Here is a 24,969-nt window from a genome sequence, read left to right on the forward strand (position 1 = left end):
GTTGCATTGATGTGTAACTCTTCTTCTGTGTCTACCTCCCAATTTGCAGGTCCCTTCCTCAAGTCCACACAAGGACCTCTAGTCTGGAGATGGGGACCATGTTGGCAGCAGTGCACCTACAACTCTACATGGCGCCAACACTGCACAGTTGGTAGTGGTGGGAGTGCAGGCATTTCCAGGTGGTGAGACTACTAATATGTAACATTTGTGATGTCATGTTAATGGTACTACGTGCTCAAGTATGTTGTTGGTCCGGCATTGCTGTGAGCATTTCAGGTGTTGCAGGTTTCTAATAGTGCCACTGTACATAGTGAGAGTGATGTCATGTTGTGGGGATTACTTTGTTTACCTGCAATTAGCATGACATGGCACGGTGTGTCGTATGGCAGTGCTGGGGTTGGGTTGGCTGACATGGCACTGTCCTCTTGTTGCATTTTGCAAGTGGGTATTCATTTTAGCTGCTTCAATGTGTAACTTCACAAAACTGCATTGGTGGTGTCTGTGTGGGTAGGGATGCACACATTGTGACACTTCCAGGTGAACAATCTCAGGCTGACATGGAATTCCCGGTTCATTCTCCAGACATTCAGGATCAGTGTCAGGTTGAGTCATCATTGATTGTCAGATGGAATGTGCCAGGGCAGTGTGCACTCCACAGGGGTGTGATTTCTATGTGAAGTAATTAGCCACTAGCTGTGTACGGGCTGCCTCCCCCGTGCCCTTTCCCCTCCCATGCGCAGCGGCTGTGCATGTGGTTGGGGATGTGGGGCCACCACCATGTCCACGGCCAGGCCCCGGCGTGTTGCAACGTTGTGCAGGACACATGCTGCCACTATGATCCTGCACACTACTGGGGGAGCGTATAACAGCTGCCCGCCAGAACGGTCAAGGGAGCGAAAGCGTGACTTTAGCACTCCGAATGTGCGCTCCACTATGCCCCTGGTTGTAATGTGGGCTGTGTTAAATCTTACCTGGGGTGGCGTGGTGGGGTTCCGAATTGGCGTCATCATGTGGGGGCTGAGAGGGTAGGCACTGTCCCCTGTGGAGGTGGGGATTGGTATCATTGGTGAGGTTGTGACCTTGCTCAGTATCCAACATGCATGCATGTGCAGTGGCATACATACTCACCAAGCAGCCATGTATCGCCATGCCGCCCAGCTTCTAGGTCCCGGCTTAGGGTGGACATTCGGTAAATGAAGCTGTCGTGGGTGGAGCCGGGATAGTTGGCATATACTGAGGTGATGATTCCCTTGGCATTACATGCTACCTGCACGTTGATGGAATGCCAGTGCTTGCGGTTCCTATAGATGTGCTCAGATGCCCTGGGGGGACGTAGAGCCACATGGGTGCAGTCGATGGCACCTAGCACTTTGGGGAATCGTGCCACTGCGTAAAAATCCAGGGCGGCAGCATGCCTTTCTGCAGGTGTTCTGGGCAGGTATATGTGCCTGCGGACTGATGGGCGTGCAGTCATGATGTTCAAGACCTGGTGTAGGCAGCGTGACTGGGTGGCCTGTGACACCCCACCCACTATGGCACTTGTCCGCTGAAATGATCCAGTGGCTAAGAAGTGCAGTACATTGAGGACCTTCTCCAGGGGGCTGAGTGCTTGGGAGCACAGGGTGGGTGATGTGAGGTCATCCTCCCACTCACTCACCAGGTCCAGTATGTTGTGTGGTGGAAACCTGTACCTCCCATACACCTGGTCATCAGGCATCCCGAAAAGGCTGGTTCTGGGTGTGAATATTCTGGCCCTGACTATCCTCCTCCTCCTCCTTTGGTAGCCCACTGCCACTGCTGCTAGGAACGGTATGTTCATCCTGGCGTCTGAGCTTGTTATTGTTAAAGTCCGCAATTTTATGCTTTGCGCGTGTTCTAGGCGAGCGTGTGACCCGCGCACCCCTGGAATCCAGTTCCCAGTCCAATAGCGTGTGGAAATTCACACGCACCACGGGATACAGCGTGTGACCCGCGCACCCCTGGAATCCAGTTCCCAGTCCAATAGCGTGCGGAAATTCACACACACCACGGGATACAGCGTGTGACCCGCGCACCCCTGGAATCCAGTTCCCAGTCCAATAGCGTGCGGAAATTCACACGCACCACGGGATACAGGTTCGCTGACGTACTTGCGTGTGTAAGTGGCCACGCACCCATTAAATACACGTACATAGGCCAATCGCGTGTACGCGCACTTTTGTCCAATTACACGCGATGACACTCTGACGTGCAGTATCTCCACGTGTGCCCCGTCATCACGTGCTGAGTGGGGAACACCCGTGCGGGTCACGTCACAGACGCGCTTACGCGCTGAGGGACTCTGGTCCAATAGAATCGCGTATGCGTGCTGACGCGCTTACGCGCTAAGGGCCTTTCCTCGGATTTCACGCTGACGTGCAGGATATTCACGTGCCAAATCACTCCGTATCAAGCTGGCCACGCGAAAACACACGGAAGCCCACGCTCCTGCCCAGAAGGCCGAGTTACTGCCCCCCAGTGCCCCGAGCAGCCTCCCACGTGCCATCTGCTGCTGCCTGCCTGCCTGCCTGCCTGCTGCCACCGTGCCCTGCCATTTGGTGCCTGCACATCAGCCATCTGCAGGGGTCCAGTTGCTGTGTCCACCCCTGCTGGAACTGAAGACTCCCGACTGGGATTACATCGCTCCACAGCCCAGCCCCAGGACCCAGTTGCCCACCCACACCTGCCTCTGGGGTTGCCATGTCGGGCACTTCCACATCTGGCACCAGTGGCAACCCCAGGCCAGAGGGGCAGAGGGGCACCAGCTTCACTGTCACCGAAGTTGGTGTCCTGGTGGAGCATGTCCTGGGGCAGTATGATGCCCTCTTTGGATCGTCCCGCGCCAGCAAGGAAGGACGGCAGAGGATCTGGGCCGACTGTGTGGTTGCCATCAACGCGGAGGGGGTGGCAACCCGCGACGTCCTGAAGATCAAGAAGCGCTGGGAGGACTTGAGGTCCAGGACCCTTGTGAAGGCCCGGCGCCTCGTGGAGGGGGGCCGGGGCCGCATGAGTTCCATCCAGATGAGGGTCCTGGAACGCGTACGCCCAGCGCTCCACGCCCAGATCCTTGAGAGGGAGGCCCGTCTGGAGTTGAGCGGTAAGTGTCCATGCATTACTGTGTGAGACAGGGCATGTTGCGGTGTGCTGGTTCTATGATACTTGCCTGTATGTGTGCCATAGGCCATGTATGCATGTATGTGTGCAGGGACATCATGGTAATGCATGTGCGACCAGTGATGTGTGATGCACATGGTTGTTGCATGTGTTGAAATGCCGCATGGGGAGCCCTATTCAGATTTTGAACATGAGAGCATGCCAGTCTCTGTACCTGGACATGGGTGGGGGTGAGGGATGGGTGCTGATGCCAGGTACATATATGGTAGCCATGTCTGTGTGCCTGACCTGCGTGTCTGTGACTTGTGCATGCCATGGATGCATGACACATGTGTGTGACAATGCAGAGATTCAGTAAAGCAGCCAAATTACCCTTGTATCCGCTGTGTTTGGTGTGTTTGGGGCCAGATGGATGTGACTGAGGTGAAGTGTGTGCATGTGATGGGCATGAGCCATGATGCATGTGAGTTACATATCATTGAATGTTTCAAGAGTCCATTGGACATGCATGGAAATGTCCATGGCATGCACCATGCCTGTTACTGTGTGTGTTTTGCCTGGACTGACCCATGTGTTGTGGAGGGACATGATGGAAGTGTACTTTGACAGTGGTGCTCATCTGCTATTGCTTCCTGTCTAGGGGACCATTGTACAGTGCCCTGATGCTTGTGTTCTTTGTCTCCCTCTACGCAGCGGCTAGTGAAGAAGAGGGCGGAGACGGCGCTGTGGAGCAAGGCGGCGGGGATGCCCCCACGGCTGCAGCGGAAGGTGTGGGTGAGCCCCCACAGGGGCCTGCTACGGTGGGAGACGGTGAGGAGCCATCCAGGTTGGTGGTTTGCACAGAGGAGGAGGAGGCCGCCACTGGGGCACACATGGGGCCTGGTGGGGGCATCCCTGCTGGTGCAAGTGGTGCAGTCCAGGGCCAGGGGCAGGAGGCAGCACAGGTCACCGTGGAGGGGCCTGTGCATGTCGCTGTCCCTAACCCTGTGAGTGTACCACCATGCACCAGCAGGGATGCCCCGTCCCAGGCCTGTCCGCAGGTAGAGGGGATGTCCATGTCACCTGACTCCCCTCCACCTGCGGACGTGGGAACCCCTGGCCGTGCGGAGAAGGTCCTGATTGGGGTCGCGATGCGCACGGCTGTGATTCGTGATGCCGTGCGTGCTTCCCGGGAGGAGCACGCACGTCATCACGAAGTGCACCGTGCCGACGTGGCCCAATTGGGATCGGCCATGTTCGGGGGTTTCCTGCATGTGTTGGCCAATGTGGCGGCCCTCTCCTCCTCTGTGCAGGCTATCCACCAGTCGTTCTCCTTGCCGTCTTCCAGCCCAGATGCCACCAGGGCCCCCTGTGGACCTGCCCCGACCAATGCAGCCAGCTCGGTGGGGATCCCATCCCTGCCACAGTCGGGAGTCAGAGATCCAGCAGGGGTGGACACCAGAGCAACTGGACCCCAGCAGATGGAGGATGTGATGGCATCATCGGGCAGGGCACGTGCACGACGGCGTCGGTGGTTTCCATCAGCCTGGATGCCGTCGTGCTGGCACAGGCAGTTGCGTCGGAGGCAGCAGCAGGCTCAACGTGGGAGGCATCATGGCTCGGGGCCATCAACATCAGGGGTGCAGGCATCGGCCGGAGGGCAGGAGAACCCTGGAATGGGAGTGGCTTCCGTGTGGGAGAGGTTGTGCCAGCGGATAGGTGCGGAGCGGCAGCGGGCAGAGGAGGAACGGCTCACGATGGTCAGGGCGGAGGACTCCATGCGGAGGGCGCTGAGGCGGGCTGAGTGCCTCGAGGGTCTTCGCAGGGAGTTTGAGCTTGACACTGCGTTATCCCTGCGGGACCTCGGGGCCAGGGAACATGCCCGCCTCCAAGCCATTGACCAGGAGTTCGATGATGCCCTGGCCCATGACAACAACCAGTGAGCCGTCCGAATAGCCCGCTGCCTTTGTATATAGTTGTATAGTTAGGGTTAGGTTTCCTTTGTTTTTTTGATTTTTTTTTGGTTGCGATTGGACAATGCACCACTTTTTTGTATATAGTTCACTTTTTAGTTAGTAGTCAGTTAGGTTTAATTTGGTAGGGCTCATGGACCCAGGATGATCTTCTTCATTGGCTTATTTTAATTTTTCAGATTATTTTCTTGGACATTCATCTTGTTTTGTTTGATTTGCTTTGTGTTTTTTCTTATTTCATTTCCATTCTACTTGCTGTTAAATACATATTATTTTTTTAATCTTCAATGTGTCGTATCATCTCATTGCTTTCAGGCATGTCATGTTGGGTGTTTTGTCATTCACTTGCAGCCATTGTGTGTGACAGACATGTGTTAAATTGCATTATTTAAATTGGGGGTGTAACATGTAATTGCCTTTGATATGTGGGTGGGTGTGATAGTTGGTTGGGCCTTTTGGCAGGGGAGGATGGGCATTACGGACATGATTGGGGAATGTTGGGACCCAGGTGCAGGGGGGCATGGATTGGACATGGGTGGGGGCCTGCTGGCAGGTGCCCCACAGTGCTGGGGGGGTGGGGGTGGTGGTAGACATGAGTGGGGGCCTGGTGGAGGATGACCCTGCACTGCTGGGGTGTGGGGGTGGTGGGTGACATGAGTGGGGGCCTGGTGGAGGGTGCCCCTGGTGGCTGGGGGGTGGGGGTGGTGGTAGACATGAGTGGGGGCCTGGTGGAGGGTGACCCTGCACTGCTGGGGTGTGGGGGTGGTGGGTGACATGAGTGGGGGCCTGGTGGAGGGTGACCCTGCACTGCTGGGGTGTGGGGGTGGTGGGTGACATGAGTGGGGGCCTGGTGGAGGGTGACCCTGCACTGCTGGGGTGTGGGGGTGGTGGGTGACATGAGTGGGGGCCTGGTGGAGGGTGCCCCTGGTGGCTGGGGGGTGGGGGTGGTGGTAGACATGAGTGGGGGCCTGGTGGAGGGTGACCCTGCACTGCTGGGGTGTGGGGGTGGTGGGTGACATGAGTGGGGGCCTGGTGGAGGGTGACCCTGCACTGCTGGGGTGTGGGGGTGGTGGGTGACATGAGTGGGGGCCTGGTGGAGAGTGCCCCTGGTGGCTGGGGTTTGGGGGTGGTGGGAGACATGAGTGGGGGCCTGGTGGAGGGTGACCCTGCACTGCTGGGGTGTGGGGGTGGTGGGAGACATGAGTGGGGGCCTGGTGGAGGCTGACCCTGGTGGCTGGGGGGTGGGGGTGGTGGTAGACATGAGTGGGGGCCTGGTGGAGGGTGCCCCTGGTGGCTGGGGGGTGGGGGTGGTGGGAGACATGAGTGGGGGCCTGGTGGAGGCTGACCCTGGTGGCTGGGGGGTGGGGTGGTGGGAGACATGAGTTGGACATGGGTGGGGGCCTGCTGGCAGGTGCCCCACAGTGCTGGGGGGTGGGGGTGGTGGGGGACATGAGTTGGACATGGGTGGGGGCCTGCTGGCAGGTGCCCCACAGTGCTGGGGGGTGGGGGTGGTGGGAGACATGAGTGGGGGCCTGGTGGAGGGTGACCCTGCACTGCTGGGGGGTGGGGGTGGTGGGAGACATGAGTGGGGGCCTGGTGGAGGGTGACCCTGCACTGCTGGGGTGTGGGGGTGGTGGGTGACATGAGTGGGGGCCTGGTGGAGGGTGACCCTGCACTGCTGGGGTGTGGGGGTGGTGGGTGACATGAGTGGGGGCCTGGTGGAGGGTGACCCTGCACTGCTGGGGTGTGGGGGTGGTGGGAGACATGAGTGGGGGCCTGGTGGAGGCTGACCCTGGTGGCTGGGGGGTGGGGGTGGTGGTAGACATGAGTGGGGGCCTGGTGGAGGGTGCCCCTGGTGGCTGGGGGGTGGGGGTGGTGGGAGACATGAGTGGGGGCCTGGTGGAGGCTGACCCTGGTGGCTGGGGGGTGGGGGTGGTGGGAGACATGAGTTGGACATGGGTGGGGGCCTGCTGGCAGGTGCCCCACAGTGCTGGGGGGTGGGGGTGGTGGGGGACATGAGTTGGACATGGGTGGGGGCCTGCTGGCAGGTGCCCCACAGTGCTGGGGGGTGGGGGTGCAAGGGGACATGAGTTGGTGTTCATTAGTTCAAGGAGACATGTGCCTTTGCTGGGGGGCATGCCCATGGTGGGTGGGCTGCCTGCGGGACATGACCAGGGATGCAGGGTAGTCCCCTGTGGTGTGGGCTGCCTGCAGGGGCCGTGGAGGGTGTACAGGGTACACCTGGGAGGACCCACACTGTCAAATCACATGTGGAACTTCACGCGCACCCCTGATATACACGCGCCCAGGCTATTCGCGTGTGGAACTTCCCGCGCACCCCTGGAATACACGCGCCCAGGCTATTCGCGTGTGGAACTTCCCGCGCACCCCTGAAATACACGCGCCCAGGCTATTCGCGTGTGGAACTTCCCGCGCACCCCTGAAATACACGCGCCCAGGCTATTCACGTGTGGAACTTCCCGCGCACCCCTGAAATACACGCGCCCCCAGCCTATTCGCGTGTGGAACTTCCCCCGCACCCCTGAAATACACGCGCCTAGGCTATTCGCGTGTGGAACTCCCCGCGCACCCCTGAAATACACGCGCCCAGGCTATTCGCGTGTGGAACTTCCCGCGCACCCCTGAAATACACGCGCCCAGGCTATTCGCGTGTGGAACTTCCCGCGCACCCCTGAAATACACGCGCCCACAGCCTATTCGCGTTTGGAACTTCCCCCGCACCCCTGAAATACACGCGCCTAGGCTATTCGCGTGTGGAACTTCCCGCGCACCCCTGAAATACACGCGCCCAGGCTATTCGCGTGTGGAACTTCCCGCGCACCCCTGAAATACACGCGCCCAGGCTATTCGCGTGTGGAACTTCCCGCGCACCCCTGAAATACACGCGCCCAGGCTATTCGCGTGTGGAACTTCCCGCGCACCCCTGAAATACACGCGCCCAGGCTATTCGCGTGTGGAACTTCCCGCGCACCCCTGAAATACACGCGCCCAGGCTATTCGCGTGTGGAACTTCCCGCGCACCCCTGAAATACACGCGCCCCCAGGCTATTCGCGTGTGGAACTTCCCCCGCACCCCTGAAATACACGCGCCTAGGCTATTCGCGTGTGGAACTTCCCGCGCACCCCTGAAATACACGCGCCCAGGCTATTCGCGTGTGGAACTTCCCGCGCACCCCTGAAATACACGCGCCCCCAGCCTATTCGCGTGTGGAACTTCCCCCGCACCCCTGAAATACACGCGCCTAGGCTATTCGCGTGTGGAACTTCCCGCGCACCCCTGAAATACACGCGCCCAGGCTATTCGCGTGTGGAACTTCCCGCGCACCCCTGAAATACACGCGCCCCCAGCCTATTCGCGTGTGGAACTTCCCCCGCACCCCTGAAATACACGCGCCTAGGCTATTCGCGTGTGGAACTTCCTGCGCACCCCTGAAATACATGCGCCCAGGCTATTCGCGTGTGGAACTTCCCGCGCACCCCTGAAATACACGCGCCCAGGCTGTTCGCGTGTGGAACTTCCCGCGCACCCCTGAAATACACGCGCCCAGGCTGTTCGCGTGTGGAACTTCACGCGAACCCCTGATATACACGTAGCCCGCTCCCCCAGACCCGATCGCGTGTGAAACTTCACGCGAACCCCTGTGATGCACGTACCCTGCTGAAATCGCGTGTTAGACTTCCCGCGCACCCCGGTATACACGCACACGTATTTTTTGTCAGCGGGTGTCCGTGTTTGTGGGTACCCCTTTGCACGTCATTTTTCCTGGAGGGCCACAGTATGGGACATTCATCATGGCAGTATATAGGTGCGATTTGTTGGCGCACCTTTTGGCGCACATTTCTTACAGCCGCAGAGACGCTACCGCCTGCTTTCTTGTGGCGGTCGTGTTTGTGCCTGTGCGCTGGTTTGAGCGTGCGCTTTTTTCCCCTATTCTATTCCATGAATACGTGTTGTAGGCGAGCGTGTGGGCGTTCCGCGCACTTGTGCCCTGTACTTCCCCCGTGACGCCCACGTTTTGGCAAGTTGTTCCCCATTCCGAGTGTTACGCCCGTGTTCCGCCTACTTTTGTTGCGTGCGCCGCGCTATGTGCGATTTTCGCTGTGGCCTGTGCGATTTTCGCAGTGACCTGGCGCACGCTGTTAGATGGCCTGTGCGCCAACGTGCGCCGCGCACTTTTTATCGCACATCCGCTGGTTTTCTCGCACACGGCCTTCCATGAATCGACGTGTGCTGCTTTTCGTGCGATTTTCGCAATTGCACTGCGATTTTCGCTATTCCACTGCGATTCGCACGTTTTTGCCCACTTGCGCCGCGCTAATTATTCCATGAATCGGCCTCTTAGGGCGTCTTCATCACACGAGCTCGGGGGAGCCCTTAAATGTCTTACCGGAGCTGGCGTGGTAGGGGGGCTAAAGTGGCACCTCGGGTGACCACCCGGGCTGCCCACGCCTAAACCTGGCACTGCACAAAAGGAAGCAGTGAACTCAAGGCAGGCCTTATATTGTCGTAATTACTGATCCGTCTGCCTCCACTTTTCTGATCCTCTTCAACACTCTCCTTAAATACATCTTCTTGCGACACGTTTCATATCTGCGCATGTTTTGTCCTTTCCGATTTATTTGTGCAGGTGTGTGCTGTGTAATGATAGATAACCCTTCAAATTCAATTGATGGTTTAATTTAAACGTCAATTAAAATAAATAAAAACAGCTTGATTACTTCAAACCATTTTACGATTCCTCGATATTTGAGTTCTTTGCCATGCCCTTTTCAGCAGCAGGTCAATAACAGGCTGCCGCCGACACCGCTAGAGCGCAGCAGTGCGGCACTACAAGCAAATGGCGTCATTTCAAGTGGCGAACCAAAGTGTCAAATGGTCCCTCGGTCCTTACTCATTTTTAATGCATACAAAAGAGCAATTCTTGTCGTTTTCGTCTTTAAGTAATTCTTTATACGCGTTCGTCAAAATAAGGCCCTCGTCCAGGCTGTTTCAATATCGTACTCTCGTATTCCAACTTTTTCTAACACCAACATTTCACAAACTTCCCTTCATCCTTCTATTTATAATCACATGGTTCTACGCCCCCCTTGGGATGAGAAATAGCGCATAACCCATGCTGCTGCGGTTATTGGAAAGTCTGCTTCTTTATGACTCCCCATTAATAGGCATGCCCTGAAGAGTAAACAAATTATGTGAAATGCCATTTGCGTTCATTAGCGAGTACTTCATTATCTTTTTTCTTTAAGTGATTTCATTTACAATGTACCTGTTTTCTTCGCCCCCCCCAGAACAAGCCAGGGAAATGAGTGCAGAAACCGCCTTACTACCGGCACGTTATTTCACTGGCACCATACAGATAGCGGAAGTGACATCACACATGTTATGTTATTTTGCATTTATATAGCGCCTTAAATACCATTGGTATGGTCTGAAGGCGCTGGTAGGTTGGAACGCCCTTGGGAACCGAAGTTCGGGTCAGTAGAGAGAGTAGAGAGAGTCCAAAGGTGCGTGTGTGCACCAGGTATGTGTGCAGCTGGTGCGGATTTCATGTGGTAGCTGCTTCTTAGTGGTAGGTGTGGTGGTTGAGAGATCAGGAGTATGTGTTCGGTCTGGCAGGATTTATCCAGACCGAGTGTGGCTGCGTTAGGCCTGAGGAGAACGCCTGGCTGGGGGTGTGAAACCAGCAGTGTTTACTTAGAGTGATGGGGAGTGAGCGGGAGATGTTGATATGAGAACAGTTATACCGAATGGTGTCACAGTATCTCTGTGTTCTAGTTGAGTGGTGGTATAAAGAAGAGAGTAAGCGTGGGGTGTGGTATGATATATGCTCTTAGAATTCATCCGCCCCTTATACAGTCATCTGCTCTACATACACTCATCCGCTCCTCATACACTTATCCGCTCCACCTACACTCATCCGTTCCACATATACTCGTCCGCTTGACGTACTACTCGTCCGCTCTACGAACTCATCTGTTCCACACACTCATCTGCTCTACGTATTTATCTGCTCCATACACTCATCTGTTCCACACACTCATCCGCTCCACCCACTCATTCGTTCCTCATTCACAGCGAGGCTATTGTGCGCACTTCTAAATGCAACTTTCTTAGAGAGGCTATTGGTCACATGTTTTGATTGAGGATGGCAAGACGGGAGGTGACTTTACCTGGACTTTGACTGTGAAGCTTGAGCACTGTTTAAATCAATCTTTATTTTAAACTCGTTTGGTAAAATTTTAATGGCCAGTGTTAACAGTCATCCACAATGTAGGAAGGGCTAAAGGGCACATTTTCATGCTTACATGTAATTGCTTACATATCAGAATGGTTTAGTGTTGCAATTAAATCTTTGTCATATTACTGGGATTTATACCATACACAGCTGCCATTTGCATGGTGTGAGAAAACCAGAAGGTGTCTCACCCACTAGTCCCCGGGGATCTGTCATGCAGGTGGCCTGGACATGGCCATCGCTTCTGGATCCAGTTCCTGGGGGTGGACAAGTGCGGGAGGATCATCTGGGTGAAGGGTCTTCGGGGAGTGGAAGTGGGACACCGAATGGTGAGACGCAGTATACCCTTTCCTATAACACCTTTTCCCCATCCTACCAGGCAGGATATTTAGGAACTCTACCCCCACACGCCTTTTTACAAGACAAACACTTTCTCACTGACAGCCTGCTATGACAGAAAACAGACTAACACCCGAGCCGTATACCTGACGTGTCCCAATACAATGGTCAGGCAAGGTCAGGCAATTACTGACCGTCACACACCTGACATCCATTAAGCTTCCCCACACTGATAAAAGGTGGAGCATAAGAGCACACTCTGAGCGAGGCAAAGCACATGGAGAAACAGCAGTTCCAAGATGTCAGTTTAACGAGAGATGAAAGAAGGCAAGACAGAAGGGGATCGCAAGGAGGGAAGTTCCCTTGACCTTTTCGACAAGGAACCCTTTTCGACAAGGAACAGTTACTTTCATGAGCCCTCGAAATTAGAAAGTGTAAGGCCAGGAAACTAGGCTGAAGAATTCTGCATTGTGTGTGTCGAAGATACCCGGAGCCCTCCCGTGTCAGTAATCAAGGAGGGGAGAATTACCAGCCGCCGTGGTACCGTCCTTGGCTCCAAGAACAAAGCTGCGTCAGATAAACCAACACAGCCTGTGAGTTGGAGAGACGGATACAAGAACATTTGGTTGCAAGGTTGCAAGCAGCAACATTGTAGGGTGAGCGCTGGAACAAACATTGTTAAAACGCGCGTGATAAAAGCCGCAAGTAAAGTTGAACTGCTGATGAGTGATTGAACTTTCAAAGCAAGATACAATACCTTTGACAGAGTGGTCTGGCACTGTAAGGGTGCTCAATCGAAGGTCTCTGTAGGGTATCCAGCTGAGAAGTAGTAAAAGTGAAAGTGAGAAAGAAGTTATATCAAGAAGAGAGCGAGACATTGTGAATCAAAGTGGTCCTGCGGCGGGTTGAGCAAAATCCTGCGCACAGTCGAAAGTCTTCGATTTTTGAAATAAAGAAAGCTTGTCAAAGTAGATAAAGTTGGTCCGAGCCGAGTAGAGGGAGATCATTTGAAAGCTTTGTGCTAAAGTGTGTCTGAGTGCACGGGGTGAAGCGAAAATCACCCGAGAATTTGTACATGTGAAATCCTAAGAAGAAAGAAACTTTGATATTTGTTGTGCTGCATGGCAAAGAGACTTTGGCACAGAAGGCCATGATGTTGACGTTTTGAATTACATCCTCATGCCAGAGAGGCGGGAGATTGTGCTAAGCTCCAGTGTGCCGCCTTGTCCTGTGCTGACAACATGGGGAAGGGAAACCAACTGTCAAATTCTGAACCAGCCAGGCAACATGTGACGGTAACACGGTGACAGTATAAGAATACTCACCAGGAGACCCTGGAATACTCACCAGAAGATCCTTACAGACTCTTTAGCCAGTATTCTACACTGTGATACCTTGTTCATCCATGACGGTCTGGGCCCCCTCTACACAAGGGGACCTTCCCAGCAATATACCCTACTGCCCTAACAAACAACCAGGTCAGATGAGTCTATTACTTGAAAGGGCGTGAAACCCTGGTCCCATACATTCCCACAGCAAGCTGAGGAAGCAAGTGGAAGTCCTGATCAGGAAAGTACACCAGAATAAGACTGAGGCAGCACAAGAAGTAGCGGGAAGGTAAGGCACTAACCTGAGGAAAAAGAGCTAAGATGCCGGTGGCACCCAGGTGTAGTCCCAAACGATCTGCTGCTGAAGAAAAGCACAATACCCAAGATTAACCAAAAGGAATACCTACAAATGAATTCTAGATCAAATATAAACACTAGCAATAGGGAATGTGTTGCACTTACCAGATAGTGCTGTATGGTGAAATCAAGGAAGTCCAAATCCAAGAGGAAGAGAGGATAAACGAAGGAAGGAAGATCAGTAATGGGACTAACCCGGTTGACATGAGGGCCGCACTAGAGTTGGGTTGTAGCACAGTTTACACAGGGTAGCATCCAAAGTCCTTGTGCCAATGATCCCGTGGTAGTAGGTGAGTAGGGGTCCTGGGAAGGAGAAGGCAGGAGGTCAGGCAGAAAGCATAGTATGAGTGCAGGCAGAAGGAATAACTCTTGAGGTATGGAAATGCACAGGGGATAGATAGTGTGCGAACGAGGATGGTAGTGTGGAAGAAACCAACCTCTGTCAGGGAATCAAAGGCAGTCCGGGTGGGTACACAAGCAGGCCAATGATAGTGATAAAACAAGAGACAGGGACATTCCAGGTAACACGCTGAGTCCGGTAGCGGTGCGGTCAGAGTCAGAACAGAACGTAATCCAGCGGGAATCCAAGTAACAGGCAAAGGTCAGCAACGAGTACCAAAGGTAAATGCAAAACAATAGGCAGAGGCGTAGTCCGTAGCACGATGCAGGTTCAGAAACGAGGAGTTCAATGATGGCAATCAACGGCGTGATACAAGGAACAGGAACAAGGGTCAGAGAATCCAGAAATAATCAGAAGCGCCGACACAGCGTTTCTTTTATTGGCCCTTTGGAATAATGTGTTTGCGCCGCCGGCTCAATGGAAAGATGCGGTTGCAGCGTGAGCTGGAAACCGGTGTCACGTGACCGTGAGTCTTGCCAATTCGCCAGGAAGACAAGCCATGCTGATGGGAAGCTTAACATGACCATGGCAACCGCAAGGACGCCATCCAAGCCTGGAACAGAAGGTACACCGCATAATGAAAATGGGAGAGCCTCCGAGTACGCAGAGCAGCTTCTGTAGTCTTGGTCAGAGAAGGTGAAACTTGCTTTGGTATAATGACAGTTCCATCCCCCAAAGGTACCCACCACCCCTCTGGAGGCATGAAAATGACAAAGCAACAGGGGGGCATGGATGTGCTCCAGGGGCTCCCACGTCCGGTCCTCTGGGCCATAGCCCTTCCATTCCACCAGATAGTACGCAACCCCAACCTGGAACTGGTAATCAAGGATGGCAGCTACCTCATATTCCTCAGAGCCACAGACCTGGATCAGGGCCGGGTGGACAGGTAGAGGAGTTCCAGAAGGGCAGGATTTGAGAAGCGAAACATGGAACACCAGGTGGATTCTCCATTGAGATGGAAGAGTCAGGCGGACAGCCCCAGAGTTGATAATGGCCAACACCTTGATTGGTCCAACAAACCGAGGTAAGAGGGAGCTCTTACCAGGGATTTTCGGATGCTTAGTTGACAACCAGGCCCGTGACCCCGCCTGGTAATCCGGGGCCGATGAACAGTGAACGTCAGCGAAGCGCTTCATCTGTGCCTGCAGCAGGTGAGTTCAGATATACTTGTGCACAGAAACCAAGTTACGGGTATAGTCTTGGACAGCGGGATTGTTCAAGTCAGTCGATGGGTCTAATGGCAGTGTTCTGGGATGCAGCACATACATGGCATAGAAAGGTGAGGAACCAGTGGAGAAGTGCAAGGAGTTTTTCTAGGTGAACTCCGCCGAATGAAGCACCACCAACCAGGTATCATGGTATTGAAGGCAAAGGCAACAGAGATATTGCTCCAAGGTGCTGTTGGTGCGCTCCATCTGTCCATCTGTTTGTGGATGGTAGGCACTTGAGAACATGTCATCAATCTGAAAAGAAGCACAAAGAGCCCTCCAGAACAGCAGGGTAAACTGGGGACCCCGATCGGAGACCAAGACAGAAGGTAGACAAAAAGAAAATGCTACACATGCCACAGAAACAGGTCTACGAAAGCGGGGGCCATGGGCAATCAGGTATAAGGAACAAACAAGGCCATTTTTGAAAAACAGTTGACAACCACCCATATGGTGTTATAGCCCTTTATAGTGGGTAGTTAGACTATAGATTCCATTCATAATGTGTGTCAGGTTTGTGCGGGAGTGGGAGAGGCTGTAAGAGACCCACTGGCCTACCAGTAGCATACTTGCATTGTGCAAATGTGGAACAGGAGAACACGTAGTCCACCACGTCCCGATTCATACAAGGCCACCAGCACAACCTCTGCAGGAGATCTAGGGTCTTCCGTCTTCCAGGTGTGCTGCTATCCGTGAGTCATGGGTCCATTCTAGCGCCCTGGGGTGGGCATCCCCAGCTAGAATGTATAGCTTGCACTGTATGTAGGGTAAACCATTGGCAATGTTCAGACTGAAGAATGGATTGGCAATAGGTTTATTAGTACAGGCCCTTTTATTTGACAGATTCGACAAGGACTGCCTTATTATTTGATAGTTGTAGCTGGCTCCCATCTTTAGATTTAAGATTAGATAGATGTTTTTCAAACCGAATTGAAGTTCAATAAATACACTTGAACTGTGATGACTTGTGTCTCTCTTACTGTTTCATCCCATGACTTCCTTAACATTCTAAGAGGCACACGCATCTTCATCCCTACCAGCCTACAGGACTGAACTATTGCCCTGGTGCATGAGGGACATCAGGGGATAGTGAGATCCAAAGCCAGGATACGACATAGGGTGTAGTTTCCCCAAATAGACGCAAAGGTAGAGAGCATCATTGAGTCATGCCACCCCTGCCAAGTGACCAGTGCCTCCCCCCCACCAAGGCCGGAGCCAATACAATCCACAAAAAGGGGCTCAGCATGATGGGAGGCGATCAGTGTCAGCTTCTGGACAGTGCAGGAAGGAACATACCTTTTGGTCACCATAGACAGCTACTTGCGATACCCCAAAGTGGAAATTATACAGTCAACAATGGCAGAGGCGGTGATCCCAGATCAGGAAAAGATGTTTGACACACATGGGCTGCTGAAATACATCAATAGCGACAATGGGACACAATTCCAAATGAAAGAACTAACAAAGTACATGGATGATCTACACATCCGTCATCACCCCAAGGTGGCCACAGGCATTTGACGACGCTGAACGGTTTATGAGGACCATAAACAAAGTGTTATGCATAACAAAAGCCTTAGACAGCCTGTAGAACGTGGACCTGTACCGGTTTTTGCAAAACTACTGGGTGACCCTGCATAGCTCAACAGACATACCCCCAGCATATCTAATGTATGGAACAATTCTCAACTCATCAATACTGCACCACCCCAGCAAATCGGTAAAGAAACTAAACAAGGAGCATACTCACTCCATGCGAGTGGCAGCCAATTAGCACATGTGCACCAAGCAATGTGCAAGTGAATCAAGACACAAGGTGGGGGACATGGTGTTGGTGCTCATAAATGCAGCAAAGTCCAAGCTGTCAACCTGCTATGACCTTGGACACTGGAGGGTGATCAGGAGAGAAGGGACAATGATAACAGCTTGCCGGGCACAGGAAACCATCTCAAGAAATGGCTTGTGGTTCAAGCGTGTCCCAAAATACATGTGGACGGAAGATCCGAACCAGCCACATGTGGAGAGTGAAGACGCACAGACCTGCCTGATGCAGCAACATGGGGGGAGGGGCAGAACGGGGCCCTTGGCCCATTGACAAAGCAGAGGAAGAGAAAACGCCCCCCAGCCAAGAGGGCGAGGGCGACGAGGATGAAGATGCAGATGCAGCACCACGTCAACACTACAGTGGATACAACCTGAGGGTTGCCCCGCAGCCCCCGGGTAAGCCCAGAGACTATGTGTGTTAATATGAACTTTATGTCAACAGAGGTGTAAAGTAATTGGTAAGATCTGTGAGTGCTTATGTATTTTTGTCATTATGGAAAAAGAGGGATGTTGTGTGCGCGTCACATCACCACGCACGCGAGACATGATGCACGTTCAATAAAGAGGCAGAAGGTAATTCAGTTCCGTGCTAACTCCAATTCGGAGTGGACGTGTCTTATTTGCATGTGCCTCGGCCCTGAGGCCTACTCATGGAGCAGCAGAGCTCCCTCACACCACGGGGAGCATCAGCTGAGATCTAACAAAGGGAAGTACCATATTAAAGACACGTTAGTCTTCATTAGTGGTTGTGTATCCAAACCCCTTGGTATATCTTTTATCCATGTTAATAATATCCTAATAATAATAATATGTTGAGTGGTTCAAGGAGCGGATGATGCTGACATGTTTCATGCTGTAGCTTTCCTGAGAGTGAGAGCATATAAAGATCATTGGATTCCAGCTACCAACATTCACCAGAATTCTGGAGCCACAGGAATTCCTGCCGTGCTTTATCCACATTTAGGAAGCAGCCGTTGAGGAAGCGTGCCTGCAGCAAGAAACACATTTCGGCATCATCTGTTCTTTCAACAAATCACCATAAATTAAAGAATTACCCAATAACTATGGGTAGACAAGTACTTATGGAAGGAGACTAACATGACTGTAGACCTTTACATGGGCGTGCAAGGGCTCATCTCCAACCAATATATGTGCTCTAAGTCATGGATCACAGAGCCGTCTTAGGTGAAAAAAAATACCCTCACTTGCCCCAGGAAAAGTTTAGAGAATCTGCCCCAGTGAGATTAAATGATTTGCCCAGGGCCACAGCATTAACCGGTGAAACCATGATATGGGCCCAGTCCGCGATTGAAACACTTGACCATTGTATAGCAATGAAATATGCAAATCACATAAGAAAACAACCTGACATAGTATACATGATTACTTAAACATGTTGGTAAAAAAGAACATGCTTATAGCTTTGTTTCCCCATTCCTGTATGGAAGATTACAGTACGAGCTTGTAAAGTTATGCTCGCCTAAACATTCTCTCTGGGTTGTATACACAATGAAAAATATGTCACTCAATATAGGGTCATTGGGTCATTTCACACAGCCTGTGGCATTACGCCCACCTCCCATTAGTATCAGCCACCATTCGCACCTCTTAAGGAATATTATTATTATTATTATTATTATTACTATTATTATTATTATTATGGTATTTATTGAGTGCGGACGTAGCTTCGAGAAGCATCGGAGCGCTTTACAGAAGAATACAAGTTATAGTCCTTCCTCACACACCCCCTGTAATTGCACCATCAACCTGTAATCACACTTACAGGGTAATTCATGGAATTTCGCACAAAAGTGTCGCACGCGGCTGGCGCACAGCATGCCCGTGCGGATGTCTGTGCCAGCCGCGTGCGCTAAAATCGATTTCCACGCACAACGTATTCATGGATTTTCGCATCCAAAACCAGCCGTGGCGCAGCGTGGCGCAGCGACCCTGCAGCAGCGCCAGTTACGCCCCCAAGAACGCCCTTGCGCAAGGAAAAGCCTTCAAAATCCCCAAATAATCGCAAAGGGCTGCGCTAACCCTGGACCAGTTCACAGGGCTGGCAAACAGCAAACGCCAAGCGGGGAAGGTGTATTTCAGTGGTTCGCGGGAAGTTCCACACGCGATTGTCCTGTGTACGTGTGCATCAGGGGTGCATGGGAAGTAACACACGCAAAAGCAGCAGGGTACGTGTATTTCAGGGGTGCGCGGGAAGTTTCACACGCAAAAGCAGCAGGGTAAGTGTATCTCAGGGGTGCGCGGGAAGTATCACACGCGATTCCATCAGGGTACGTGTATTCCATGGGTGCGCGGGAAGTATCACACGCAAAAACAGCAGGGTACGTGTATTCCAGGGGTGCACTGGAAGTATCACACGCAAAAGCAGCAGGGTAAGTGTATTTCAGGGGTGCGCGGGAAGTATCACACGCAAAAGCAGCAGGGTACGTGTATCTCAGGGGTGCGCGGGAAGTATCACACGCGATTCCATCAGGATACGTGTATTCCAGGGGTGCGCGGGAAGTATCACATGCAAAACAGCAGGGTACGTGTATTTCAGGGGTGCGCGGGAAGTATCACACGCAAAATCAGCAGGGTACGTGTATTTCAGGGGTGCGCGGGAAGTATCACACGCGATTCCATCAGGGTACTTGTATTCCAGGGGTGCGCGAGAAGTATCACACGCAAAAGCAGCAGGGTACGTGTATTACAGGGGTGCGTGGGGAGCACCATACGTGAATTGCATGTGTGGGTCCTCCCAGGTGTTCCCTCTACACCCTCCACGGCCCCTGCAGGTGGCCCACACCACAGGGGCCTAACCTGCACATGTCCTGCAGGCACCCCATCCACCATGGCCATGCCCCCCAGCCAACCCACATGTCACCTTGCACTACCGCCCACCAACGCATGTCCCCCTGCACCCCCAGCCACCAGGGGCAGCCTCCACCAGGCCCCACCCATGTCTCCCATCACCCCCGCCCCCGCCACCAGGGGCAGCCTCCACCAGGCCCCCACTCATGTCTCCCATCACCCCGACCCCCCATCAGAGCAGGGGCAGCCTCCACCAGGCCCCCACTCATGTCCGCTATCACCCCCACCCCCCAGCCACCAGGGGCAGCCTCCACCAGGCCCCCACGCATGTCCCCTATCACACCCACCCCCCAGCAGTGCAGGGGCAGCCTCCACCAGGCCCCCACTCATGTCTCCCATCACCCCCACCTCCCAGCAGTGCAGGGGCAGGCCCCCACTCATGTCTCACACTATCCCCACCCCCCAGGGGCAGCCTCCACCAGGCCCCCACTCATGTCTCCCACCACCTCCACCCCCCAGCCACCAGGGGCAGCCTCCACCAGGCCCCCACTCATGTCCCCTATCACCCCCACCCTCCAGCAGTGCAGGGGCAGCCTCCACCAGGCCCCCACTCATGTCTCCCACCACCTCCACCCCCCAGCAGTGCAGGGGCAGCCTCCACCAGGCCCCCACTCATGTCCCCTATCACCCCCACCCCCCATCCACCAGGGGAAGCCTCTACCAGGCCCCCACTCATGTCCCCTATCACCCCCACCCCCCAGCAGTGCAGGGGCAGCCTCCACCAGGCCCCCACTCATGTCCCCTATCACCCCCACCCCCCAGCCACCAGGGGCAGCCTCCACCAGGCCCCCACTCATGTCCCCTATCACCCCCACACCCCAGCAGTGCAGGGGCAGCCTCCACCAGGCCCCCACTCATGTCCCCTATCACCCCCACCCCCCAGCCACCAGGGGCAGCCTCCACCAGGCCCCCACTCATGTCCCCTATCACCCCACCCCCCAGCAGTGCAGGGGCAGCCTTCACCAGGCCCCCACTCATGTCCCCTATCACCCCCACCCCCCAGCCACCAGGGGCAGCCTCCACCAGGCCCCCACTCATGTCCCCTATCACCCCCACCCCCCAGCAGTGCAGGGGCAGCCTCCACCAGGCGCCCACTCATGTCTCCCACCACCCTCACCCCCCAGCAGTGCAGGGGCAGCCTCCACCAGGCCCCCACTCATGTCTCCCACCACCCCCACCCCCCAGCCACCAGGGCCAGCCTCCACCAGGCCCCCACTCATGTCTCCCACCACCCCCACCCCCCAGCCACCAGGGGCAGCCTCCACCAGGCCCCACCCATGTCTCCCATCACCCCCGCCCCCCGCCACCAGGGGCAGCCTCCACCAGGCCCCCACTCATGTCTCCCATCACCCCGACCCCCCATCAGAGCAGGGGCAGCCTCCACCAGGCCCCCACTCATTTCCGCTATCACCCCCATCCCCCAGCCACCAGGGGCAGCCTCCACCAGGCCCCCACGCATGTCCCCTATCACACCCACCCCCCAGCAGTGCAGGGGCAGCCTCCACCAGGCCCCCACTCATGTCTCCCATCACCCCCACCTCCCAGCAGTGCAGGGGCAGGCCCCCACTCATGTCTCACACCATCCCCACCCCCCAGGGGCAGCCTCCACCAGGCCCCCACTCATGTCTCCCACCACCTCCACCCCCCAGCCACCAGGGGCAGCCTCCACCAGGCCCCCACTCATGTCCCCTATCACCCCCACCCTCCAGCAGTGCAGGGGCAGCCTCCACCAGGCCCCCACTCATGTCTCCCACCACCTCCACCCCCCAGCAGTGCAGGGGCAGCCTCCACCAGGCCCCCACTCATGTCCCCTATCACCCCCACCCCCCATCCACCAGGGGAAGCCTCTACCAGGCCCCCACTCATGTCCCCTATCACCCCCACCCCCAGCAGTGCAGGGGCAGCCTCCACCAGGCCCCCACTCATGTCCCCTATCACCCCCACCCCCCAGCCACCAGGGGCAGCCTCCACCAGGCCCCAACTCATGTCCCCTATCACCCCCACACCCCAGCAGTGCAGGGGCAGCCTCCACCAGGCCCCCACTCATGTCCCCTATCACCCCCACCCCCCAGCCACCAGGGGCAGCCTCCACCAGGCCCCCACTCATGTCCCCTATCACCCCCACCCCCCAGCAGTGCAGGGGCAGCCTCCACCAGGCCCCCACTCATGTCCCCTATCACCCCCACCCCCCAGCCACCAGGGGCAGCCTCCACCAGGCCCCCACTCATGTCCCCTATCACCCCCACCCCCCAGCAGTGCAGGGGCAGCCTCCACCAGGCGCCCACTCATTTCTCCCACCACCCTCACCCCCCAGCAGTGCAGGGGCAGCCTCCACCAGGCCCCCACTCATGTCCCCTATCACCCCCACCCCCCAGCCACCAGGGGCAGCCTCCACCAGGCCGCCACTCATACCCTTATCTCCCCACCCCCCAGCAGTGCAGGGGCAGCCTCCACCAGGCCCCCACTCATGTCTCCCACCACCCCCACCCCCCAGCAGTGCAGGGGCAGCCTCCACCAGGCCCCCACTCATGTCCCCTATCACCCCCATGCCCCAGCCACCAGGGGCAGCCTCCACCAGGCCCCCACTTATGTCCTTTATCACCCCCACCCCCCAGCAGTGTAGGGGCAGCCTCCACCAGGCCCCCACTCATGTCTCCCACCACCCCCACCCCCCAGCCACCAGGGGCAGCCTCCACCAGGCCTCCACTCATGTCTCCCACCACCCCCACCCCCAAGCCACCAGGGGCAGCCTCCACCAGGCCCCCACTCATGTCTCCCATCCCCCCACACCCCAGCAGTGCAGGGGCAGCCTCCACTAGGCCCCCACCCATGTCTCCCATCACCCCCACCCCCCAGCAGTGCAGGGGCAGCCTCCACCAGGCCCCCACTCATGTCTCCCACCTCCCCCACCCCCAGCCACCAGGGGCAGCCTCCACCAGGCCCCCACTCATGTCTCCCACCACCCCCACCCCCCAGCCACCAGGGGCAGCCTCCACCAGGCCCCCACTCATGTCCCCTATCACCCCCACCCCCCAGCATTGCAGGGGCAGCCTCCATCAGGCCCCCACTCATGTCTCCCACCACCCCCACCCCCCAGCAGTGCAGTGGCAGCCTCCACCAGGACCCCACTCATGTCCCCTATCACCCCCACCGCCCAGCCACCAGGGGCAGCCTCCACCAGGCCCCCACTCATGTCTCCTATCACCCCCACCCCCCAGCAGTGCAGGGGCAGCCTCCACCAGGCCCCCACTCATGTCTCCCATCACCCCCACCCCCCAGTAGTGCAGGGGCAGCCTCCACCAGGCCCCCACTCATGTCTCCCACCATCCCCACCCCCCAGCCACCAGGGGCAGCCTCCACCAGGCCCCCACTCATGTCTCCCACCACCCCCACCCCCCAGCCACCAGGGGCAGCCTTCACCAGGCCCCCACTCATGTCCCCTATCACCCCCACCCCCCAGCAGTGCAGGGGCAGCCTCCACCAGGCCCCCACTCATGTCTCCCACCACCCCCACCCCCCAGCAGTGCAGGGGGAGCCTCCACCAGGCCCCCACTCATGTCCCCTATCACCCCCACCCCCCAGCCACCAGGGGCAGCCTCCACCAGGCCCCCACTCATGTCCCCTATCACCCCCACCCCCAGCAGTGCAGGGGCAGCCTCCACCAGGCCCCCACTCATGTCTCCCACCACCCCACCCCCACCCCCCAGCAGTGCAGGGGCAGCCTCCACCAGGCCCCCACTCATGTCCCATATCACCCCCACCCCCCAGCCACCAGGGGCAGCCTCCACCAGGCCCCACTCATGTCCCTTATCACCCCCAACCCCCCAGCAGTGCAGGGGCAGCCTCCATCAGGCCCCCACTCATGTCCCCTATCACCCCCACCCCCAGCCACCAGGGGCAGCCTCCACCAGGCCCCCACTCATGTCTCCCACCACCCCCACCCCCCAGCAGTGCAGGGGGAGCCTCCACCAGGCCCCCACTCATGTCCCCTATCACCCCCACCCCCAGCCACCAGGGGCAGCCTCCACCAGGCCCCCACTCATGTCCCCTATCACCCCCACCCCCAGCAGTGCAGGGGCAGCCTCCACCAGGCCCCCACTCATGTCTCCCACCACCCCACCCCCACCCCCCAGCAGTGCAGGGGCAGCCTCCACCAGGCCCCCACTCATGTCCCATATCACCCCCACCCCCCAGCCACCAGGGGCAGCCTCCACCAGGCCCCACTCATGTCCCCTATCACCCCCACCCCCCCGGCAGTGCAGGGGCAGCCTCCACCAGGCCCCCACTCATGTCTCCCACCACCCCCACCCCCCAGCAGTGCAGGGGGAGCCTCCACCAGGCCCCCACTCATGTCTCCCACCACCCCACCCCCACCCCCCAGCAGTGCAGGGGCAGCCTCCACCAGGCCCCCACTCATGTCCCATATCACCCCCCCCCCCCAGCCACCAGGGGCAGCCTCCACCAGGCCCCACTCATGTCCCCTATCACCCCCACCCCCCCAGCAGTGCAGGGGCAGCCTCCATCAGGCCCCCACTCATGTCCCCTATCACCCCCACCCCCAGCCACCAGGGGCAGCCTCCACCAGGCCCCCACTCATGTCCCCTATCACCCCCACCCCCCCAGCAGTGCAGGGGCAGCCTCCACCAGGCCCCCACTCATGATTCCCACCACCCCCACCCCCCAGCCACCAGGGGCAGCCTCCACCAGGCCTCCACTCATGTCTCCCACCACCCCCACCCCCCAACCACCAGGGGCAGCCTCCACCAGGCCCCCACTCATGTCTCCCATCACCCCCACCCCCAGCAGTGCAGGGGCAGCCTCCACCAGGCCCCCACTCATGTCCCCTATCACCCCCATCCCCCAGCAGTGCAGGGGCAGCCTCCACCAGGCCCCCACTCATGTCTCCCATCACCCCCACCCCCCAGCAGTTCAGGGGCAGCCTCCACTAGGCCCCCACCCATGTCTCCCATCACCCCCACCCCCCAGCAGTGCAGGGGCAGCCTCCACCAGGCCCCCACTCATGTCTCCCACCACCCCCACCCCACAGCCACCAGGGGCAGCCTCCACCAGGCCCCCACTCATGTCTCCCACCACCCCCCAGCCACCAGGGGCAGCCTCCACCAGGCCCCCACTCATGTCCCCTATCACCCCCACCCCCCAGCATTGCAGGGGCAGCCTCCATCAGGCCCCCACTCATGTCACCCACCACCCCCACCCCCCAGCAGTGCAGGGGCAGCCTCCACCAGGACCCAACTCATGTCCCCTATCACCCCCACCGCCCAGCCACCAGGGGCAGCCTCCACC

Source organism: Ambystoma mexicanum, chromosome 13, assembly GCF_040938575.1.
Source record: "Ambystoma mexicanum isolate Mex_15411 chromosome 13, UKY_AmexF1_1, whole genome shotgun sequence".
In the NCBI taxonomy this organism is placed as follows: domain Eukaryota; kingdom Metazoa; phylum Chordata; class Amphibia; order Caudata; family Ambystomatidae; genus Ambystoma; species Ambystoma mexicanum.